The sequence below is a fragment of the Belonocnema kinseyi genome, chromosome 5 (assembly GCF_010883055.1).
Source record: "Belonocnema kinseyi isolate 2016_QV_RU_SX_M_011 chromosome 5, B_treatae_v1, whole genome shotgun sequence".
Taxonomy (NCBI): Eukaryota; Metazoa; Arthropoda; class Insecta; order Hymenoptera; family Cynipidae; genus Belonocnema; species Belonocnema kinseyi.
In genome coordinates, this window is record NC_046661.1 from 35530139 (window position 1) to 35539610 (window position 9472).

The window sequence follows — 9472 nt, forward strand, 5'->3', positions numbered from 1 at the left end:
ACTTCTTACGAAAATGTTGGAAAATGGCTCGATGACTGGTTTGCTTCAAAAAGCGAAGACTTTTTTTGGAAAGGTATCCATAAATTGCCTGAGAGGTGGACACAATGTGTAGCCAGCGAGGGCGCATACTTTGAATAAAATATTTGTTAACATTCTCTTGAAATAAATGTCTTTTTTCTTGAAAAAATACCGGTTTCATATGTATACACCTGGTACATACCTGGACGTGCCACAGAGCCGCATTCAGGATGTGGCATCTATAAAGGATACTCTCCGAAGCAGATACAAACGTCTCATCCGATAGATTTGGTCTTCCGAACTGTTGGCGAGGAACTAAGTATCTGTAACGAACGTGCTTGCCGTCCCGCTAGTACTCTATTCATTTGGAGTAGTTCCATGGACGAAGAACGAGCTCAGATCTCTTGATATTGGGACAAGAAAGGTTATGCACATGAACAAAAGCATGCATCTTAAGTCTTCCGTTCCGCGACTGTACATCTCACGCCGTCAAGGGGTTCGCGGAATATTGAGTCTTGAATGTCTTCACAACAGGATTATTCTGGATTACAACACATAGAGTTGCAAATGGAAGAGACCCTCTTCTATAAATGGTCAGGAATCACGAAGAAGTGGGCAAAGGAGCGTTTCTGTACAAAGCAGCGGAGGAGGCTGCGGAAACACTCGGACTTGACTTCAGTATTAGGGGTGAGCAAAATGCATCAAATCTTATCTATCTCGAGTACTCACTCCTGAAAGCCCGGATTAAGAAAGCACAAGAGAAAAACTTTCGTGAACAGCTCCTCGATAAGAGGATGCACGGTATCTTTCAAAGAAATGTGAGGGATCAGTCAATGTCTTGTGAGCTAACGTTTGCTTTCCTTAAATCGTCCGGATTGAAGTCTGGTACGGAGGGTTTCATTTTTGCATGCCAAGACGGTGGCATTTCCACCTTAACATACCTTTGCCACATTTTGAGTCAAGACATTCCTGATGATAGCTGCAGGGCGTGTCATGCACACCCCGAGCATTTAGCTCACATACTATCTATTTGTCCAACTCACGCGGGAACGACCTACATTCAAAGGTACAATGCTCCTAGGGAAATCGAGTCACTCGAGGCCTGACATGGTTCTTCTTGACTTCGAGAAGCGAACCATGTTCGTAATCAAATTTTCGGCACCAGCTGACAAAAATATCATAACCAAAGAGAATGAAAAGAAAGAGAGGTATCGATACCTTATAAGGGAGTTGCAACGATTGTACCCGGAATATTCTGTTAAACTAATCGTCCTTATCATCGGCGCTCTTGGAGGTGCCAAGCTTTCTTTTGTTAATGGCCTAAAAAGCATCCCTGCGTATCAACAATAGGCTAAAACACTTGCGGGAAAAATGCAGAAGGCGGTAGTCCTTGGGTCGCTCCGTGTTCTTAAGGTACATGAAGCTTTTGCTGGATCGTCGTATTGATTCCTTTACAGACTGTAACTACCTATCTCGCGGTCGTGAGACGTGGTTGTGGCTGAAATTTTACCGCGATTTCGCTGGGAGCGGGTGCAATTTTCCAGATTAGCTCCCGCTCCCGGCGAAATCATGCGGTTGTCCGACTTGATTGATCTTTACAATTTTTCAAAACTCTTGGTCTGGAATCAGTGCTCATAATTTCCTATCTGGGATTGAAAACGAAAAGGTCAAAGGACACTTTAATCAGAGCGACGTATCTCGAATCCTTGGCATTTTTAAAAATACTTTGAAGGAATAGCAGTCTGGAGAGGATTATAGGGAATTTAAGGAATAGGTTTCCTTGGCGAATTAACACCTCGTGGACTGCTTTTTCCGTATTTTGGGAAATTTATGGAAATTTTCGGTCATTTATGGCAATTATGCAGGGAAAAATGGTGACTTACCATGAATAACCCAAAGTTCCATTTCAAACATTTTCATAAATTTCCTGAAATTTATGGAAATGTTCGGTCATTTATGATAATTTTACAGTTAATATGGTAACATACCATAAATTATCCAAAATTAAATTTGGAACATTTTCATGCATTTCCGAAAATTTATTGAAATTTTCGGTAATTTATGGTAATTTTACAGATAATATGCCAACTTACCATAAATTACCCAAAATTCAATCTTAACATTTTTTATACATTTCTGAAAGTTTATCAAATTTTTAGGTAATTTATGGTAATATTATAGGTAACTTATAGTATTATTACGGGTAATTTATGGTAACTTACCATAAATTACCCAAAATTCAATTTAAACAATGTTTCTAAATTTTGAGAAGTTTATACAAATTTGTGGTCATTTAAGGTAATTTTACAGGTAACTATGGTAACTTACCATAAATTACCCAAAATTTAATTTTAAACATTTTGATCAGTTTCCGTAAATTTATGAAATTTTTCGGTAATTTATGGTAATATTACAGGTAACTTATGGAAACTGAAGATAAATTACTCAAAATTAAATTGAAAGATTTCTTTAAGTTACGGCACACTTCAAGCAGGTGCTGACTGCCACGACAAGTGTATGACTGCTACTAAGTTTTTCTGTCATGTTTTTCTTTGTCTGCAAATTAAATCTCAAATCAAAGCTTTAAAAAGTTGGAAAAATTTGGAGAGTTTTGAATTAAAATTCATAAAGTATGAAGAAAAACGACGGCCGCCAAAGTCCCTTCTTCTTTATTTTGAAGAGTGTAAACTCTGCTTCGAGTTGTACAATTTGACAATTGTCCATTAAAAATGTCCTTATTCTTATTATTTCATTCAAAAAGTAATTCAATATGCCACATTTTGAACACATTTTTTTTATTACCTTTATTTTCTTATTAATTTTTAACTACTCATTACTCACTAAACTATATGAATATTAGCAAATAAAACGATAATACTTATTTTCTAATTATATTTCATTTTCGGAAGGATAATGCCTTCCAAGCCCGGTGGCAGGTATAATGACCGTGAAGGGATAGGAACCAGTCTAACGACAAGATTTTTTAGGGCCAGTTTGACCAAGTCTCTTGGCTGCCACTGGCAGTCATTGCAGCCAATGACTGCCTTCTGGTGAGCCCTGCCCTATGGAGTAAAAAGTAGAGCTATAGCCCGACTTCACAGGCGTCGAAAAGGGCTGAAAGCATGCATGTGTCATAAAAACTTAGTCATTACTTGTAAATGTTTCTCCTTCGTCGTGAATTTGGATTAGCTCTAGTAGAAAAGAATGCAATCTGTGATATTTGTACTTTTTTGTGGCTGTGTACGTCGAAGCATTATTTTGTGCACCTTCTGGTGATCAAATCACCTTATCTGGATTTCAGGGCTTGTCAACATTTTATGAATATCAAGCTATCTATCCCGGTATCTCTCGTGTTGCATTAAAAAATTAATGAATCATTTATGGTATTTAAGCTCTAAAACTATCGCCTTAGCTTTCTTTGATCCGAAATTGTCATCAGAATCGAAAATGAAAACGGGCAATGCATTGAATTGCGAAGCAGAACCATCAAATGAAAATGTGAAGCGAGTACAAGTACAAATCGATGAAATCCCCTAAATTAGTAGCAATAGAAGTGAGCAATTAGTTTCTGCTGACACTAAACGTTTTTTCGAAAGATTTACCTTTAATGATGAATACCTTAGGACAGAACCGTCGACGTGGCCTATTGGTATTGTATTGGTTGGTGGGGGAGCTCGCGAGCCCCCTCCCCCCCTGAAGCTCAAACTAAGAAGTCTATTGTGCCACACCCGTGTAAATTGCTCGAAAATGACCAACGACCAGCGTGCGATAGTCCCCTCGACATGTAGCCTCTTCGGACAGAAATTGGAGATTCTTTTTTGAGCCTCTTAAAGTGGCTTAGTGATTCCCAAAGAATAGTCCCCTTGACATGGAGCCTCTTCCCTGAGAGGACACTGACCTCTTTTGAGGGGACCTAAAGTTTAAGGTGGGTTCCGAACCACCGGAGCTCCGGTTTAAAGTACGTAGAAAAATTTCCATTCGTACCGGCAGCGGCACAGGGATCGAACCCCAGTCCTCCTGCTTGGAAGCCGGGAACGCTATAGTCTGAGCCACTGGGAAAAACGAACAACAGAAACAGTATATGCTTCATATTGTGAGTGATTATCACCGGAAGTTTTCAAGTTATAAAAAAGACTTTCTTTAAGCGTCAAGATTTGTGGCATAAACAAATGATTTTTGCATTTTTCTCGTTGAAAGTTAGTTATGCGAGAAAAAGTCTTGGATAATATTATGTGCATTTTTAATATAGCTACAACTTTTGTATGAAGCTTTTTTGTATAAAATTAAAATTTTGAAAAATAAACAAATAACATTGTTTTTTTCTGTAATTGTATGGTTTTTGAATTTCAAGGGCCCAAGGGAAGCCTTTCCCTTAGTCCGATTAAGCTCAAATCTTAAACGAACTATTTCTTCATAAAATGGTATCAATCTTTGAAAATAAGATCCACCTTAATGTATATATAATATATGTGGAAATTTATGTCCATGTAATGTGGAGTTTGAATACTGCAGCTGATTCCAAGCTAGCTGAACGGATGGCTTCCTGCAAATCCGGCCGTGCGGCCAAAGCCGCGTGTTTGATTTCCGATGCGAGGACTGCACCTACTACACCTACTATAATCAGTACAGTTTCATCGCCTGCGGCATTAGGTTCCTGAAAACACTGGCAGAAAGACTAAGATTATTATAGAATTTCCTTGACGAAGAGGGACATCTTAATTAATTTTATAAAAAGATGCAGTTCGGAATGAACCTCAGGCCTTGTATTCGAAAAGAGATCCTGAGCGGTTCCAAAAAATTCGTATTAGAGAGATAATTTAATTATGTGCTGTGAAGACTTGACGATAGGGAAAGCCATGTGGAAATGTGAAGCAGCCAATAAGTTTCATGTTGATCAAAGTATTATTAATTATTCAAATTTCTTTCGAAATTTTTTGGATACAATTCAAAATTTTATTAATATTATATTATTCTCGAATTCTTTTTTTTTTAATTCCCTATTCAAAATCAGTAGGTGCTTTAATTGACGCAAACAAAATTCTACAAGGACCTTAATATCCGAGACAAGCTGTGGAGAGAAGTTCCGAAACCATAAATCAACCTGGCAAGTAAAATCTATGATTTGTTTGTCTTGATCATTTACAAAATAATTACATTACCAGGGGTGTGCAAAAAACTCGAAGTTTGAACGAGTCGAGTCGAGCTTGTTAGCTTCCGAAGTCGAGTCTAGATCGAGCTTTCCAGAATACTTGAAACTTTACGAGTACTCGAATTTCTTTGGGAACTCAAAACATTCGAGAACTTGAATAACTTCCGAGAGAACAAAAAATTCTTAGTTATAATTAGTCATAATTATCAAAATTCTTCTTAATCGAAAATTTACAATCTTCGAGAACTCGAAACTTTCGAGTACTCGAATGCTTTCGAGCTACTCGAGGGTTTCGAGCTGCTCGAAAGGTTTAGGTTCTCGAAACTCGGAGGTTTTTCGGATTGATAACAGCGATTTTGAAGTAAAAATTAAAAGTTCAAGATTTTTTATCCTAAATGGGAACCAAATTTTGGACAAATTCAAAATATAAAGCAGTTTCCTTGAGGTACAGTCCTAGGGTTTTTACATACTCATTCATTAGAGTGTAATATAATCGTACAAATTTTCTATCTCTGGTTTTTAACACATCTTTACATTTCGGCACTCACAGAGTCCGAAAATCATAACATTTTGTCGGTGTTTGTCTGCCTGTATGTATGACAACCTGAATGTCGAATCAGACTTTAATGTACTTTTTAAGGGTCCCAAAATGAAGGCTAAGTTCCATAACCAGATATTTACAACAAAAATTAAAAAATTTAGAGCATTTTCCAAGTTTGAACAAAAATTTAATATTAGACATTTTTGTGAAACTTTCTTATAGATAAGTAAAAGACTTTCGAATTATCAAAAGAAAATTTCAATTTCGATGAAAATTAGAAACGTTAGATACATTTAACAATTTTAAAAATAAAATATTTAAAAAAAAACATTTTTATGATAGATTAGGACATTTTTAATCAAAGTTTTTCACTAGATATCAAATAAATTTTAAAACTATCTCAGTTACATTTTTCGATTAGACCAAACTTAAAAAAGAGCTATTTCAAAATTTAAAATAAAATTTTTTTAGATGTTTAGAATTTTTTATTAAAGTTTTCTGTACGCGAAAAAAGGACTTCCCAATTATCCTTGTGACATTTCTAATTTCGACAAAAATTAAAAAAGCACTTTGGAAGATCCGCGGCGGCCCATGCGGTGAACACTAGCCTAGCAAGGGAGTTGTTCATATCCAAAGAGTCGTGGGACCGGTACCTCTAGAGAAAAAGGTTTTCTTAAAGTACTTAAAGCTGTTGCTCTTGGTGGTTCGGAACCCACATTAAACTGTCGGTCCCCCTTCTACCACCAAGTGAGTGTGTGAGGGGTGTGTAAAGGAATAAAGAAGAAGGTACAAGAAAAATGTAAACCCTTAGGAGACAAATTAGAAGCTTCCATTCCAATAAAATATATTTCGAAACTATTCTCATGAAATTTTTTAAGTAGTCCCAAATGCAAAAAGTTAGATTATTTTCAAAAATATGCAATTTTTGTTATTAAGGGGATCACATGAAACGCCCGGAAAAAGGTTCTTTTCAAGATTTTTTTTGTCAAGAAAGAAACGATATACATCCAAGATCTTTTACATTTATTTTTAAGTACTTCTGAACAACATTACAAAAAAACCAAGTCAAAATTTTACAAAATGGCGGCGTTATTCATGGCGGACTGGGATGCCGCGCGACTGGAGTCGTTGTACGGCGTGCAGGATAGCGTCCGTTAATTTTTGTCTGAACTCAATGAATTTTTTTTTTACTCAGTAAACGTATTCATTTTATATGAACCACTAAAAGGCCAAAGACAATAGAAAATGTACTATTTTGTTCTATTAAAATAAAAATTTACGATTTTTCGCAGTAAAATTTGTTGATATTGTTGAATAAAAAGTATGAAAAATTTATAAAATTATGAATATCTGTGGTTCATATACAATAATTGTTCATTATCAATCAAATGAAATTTAGTTGAGGTCAATCGATTGAAAACTTTTTGTGTAATCCTGCACACCAGCTTGAAAAATGTGGTTTTTAGAAAACGCGCTTCAAAGCTTTTGTAAGATTATACGATTCAACGGTGAAGCACACTTATACACACCCTCACATAAGACTCTCAAATACACTTACAAGATCCTGAATAGAGTAATGGTACACACAAATATTTAGGTGCGTCATATATAGCCTTTTTCCCGATAGATAATGCGAGAATTAACAAGTGATCTACCTTTCCACACAGCGTGATTGACGCTCTCGTACGCCAAGACACTCTGCGGACTGTATCTTTAGAAATAATCCGAATTTCGATTTAACATGTTACACGCACATTCTTTAATAGTTATTATTCTCTAATAGTAATATTAAACAAGATTTATAAATTATCCTGATTAAATTTTTTAATTGGACACGATTTGAAAATGTTCTGGATTAATTAATCGAAGTAGAGTTGCCTTAGAACTGAAATTTTAACAAACGGAATCAAAGCCTAGGTTTAATGTCTGTATCTAATAAATTTTTAAAAAATGTGTTTTTTTTTTTTGTATTAACATTATATTGAACTCGAAATCTCCAGAATCCCTTATTATTAGAACGAAGCTAAAATGGTTCCGATCCCTGAATATGATACATTTTTTTCAAAATTTAGTCACCATTTCGGAGCGAAAAGTTAGAATTTTTTAATTTCTGCTGTTTTATCATCAGAAATCCGAACATAACTCTAGTATGCTGAGTCATGAAAACCCGTCAGTTTATTAAATTTCTCATTCAACAATTTATTGAAGTTCTCAAAAATTTAGTCGCCGCTTTAAATGAAAAACTTTGAATTGTTACTTTTGATTTTAAAATCACTGTTAGCCGAAACTTTCGAGCTGTTCGAAACTTTCATGTTCTCGAATGTCTTCTAGAATCCGAAACTTCCGAGTACTCGAAACTTTCGAGGGGCCATCCATATACTATGTGTACACTTTAAAGGGAGGGGGGTGGGGGAAAAATTCCAGGCTTGTCCACGAGGAGGACCGGGGGGGGGGTCGGACTAGAATCCACGTGGGCACACATTTCCCTAAATCTGTGGAAAATATACTAAAATGAGACAAGGTATACTCTAGGTATACTCGAACTTTTATAGTGTGCTCGCGCACAATATAATTTTTATTTTATCATAATTTTTTCACGACTTTTTCTTTGAAATTCAAATCACGTTTAAGCTCACGTTTCTAAGCTAATCCGATTTTTTTAGCCAATTTTTCGCTCCTTTTCAACTTCTTGTAGTCCGGGAGCTCGCGACAATTCTATGGACATCATTTTAGTACTCACTAAAATTTCAAATTCTTTTGTTTTCATAGTCAAAAGTTCGAAATTCTTTGACTGACTAATCCACCGGGAATGGTTGTTTGAATGCAAATTACTACCAAGAAGTTTGAGTAGTAGCTCCTGAGTGGTGCCAAAATTGAATGGCAGGCTGTCAAACATGCCAAAAATTCTAGAGAAGAAACGTCATTTTAGTAATCTTGGATTGGAACCCATTGGGAATGATTGTTTGAATACTGAAACCTAACAAAAATTTGTCTGGCAGCTTCTCTGTGGTGCCAAAGTTGACTGACAGACTGTCAAGCATATAAAAAATGACAGGATGAAAATTAGAAAAGTCATTTTAGTACTCCTGAAACGCATTGGGGATGATTCTTTAGATGCTAAAAAGTAAGATAATAATTGATTGGCTGTTCCTCAGTGGTGCCAAATTTGACTGGCAGACTGTCTAGCATGTCGAAAATTCAAGTGAAAAAACGTTATTTTAGTACTATTTAAACCCATTGAGGATGATTGTTTTGGTGCAAAAAACTAACAAAGAATTTGACTGGCAGCTCCTGAGTAGTGCCAAAGTTGACTGGCATTTTAATCAGCAACCGAATGAAAGTTGTGTCCTTTTCATGAAATAAAACTTTCATCTATAGGATACTTCTCTAAAACTAATATGTATATAAAAAAAGAAACTACGAGAATCTCACTTTTTACGTAAAGTCATAGCTCGCAACAATGGGTTTCAAGAGTACTAAAATGTCGTTTCTTCACTTGAATTTTTTGCATGTTTAACAGCCTGCCAGTCAACTTTGGCACCACCGAGAACCTGCCAGTCGAATTTTTTGTTAGTTTTTAGCATCCAAACAATCATTCCCAATGTTTTTCAACAGTATTAAAATGACGTTTTTTCAATAGAATTTTTGACATTTTTGACAGCTGCCAGTCAACATGGAATTGTCGCGAGCTCCCGGACATTTTGAAGACTAATAATAACTATATTTTCATAAAATATGTTTGCGTGGAAAAAGTATGGGGGGGG

General features: G+C 35.9%; 1 protein-coding gene across 6 annotated transcripts in view; it reads left to right on the forward strand.

The window, feature by feature from the left end:
- Positions 1-9472, forward strand: part of LOC117172552 (peroxisomal membrane protein PEX16) — a 74057-nt gene that overhangs the window by 38680 nt on the left and 25905 nt on the right. The window contains exon 2 of one of the 6 annotated variants that reach the window (XM_033360606.1): positions 5030-5122. The exons of 4 other annotated variants lie outside the window; for them this stretch is intronic. The gene's annotated coding sequence lies outside the window, so the exon portion shown is untranslated. The remainder of the gene's footprint in view (positions 1-5029; positions 5123-9472) is intronic. One more of the 6 variants, XM_033360607.1, reaches the window with a different exon arrangement.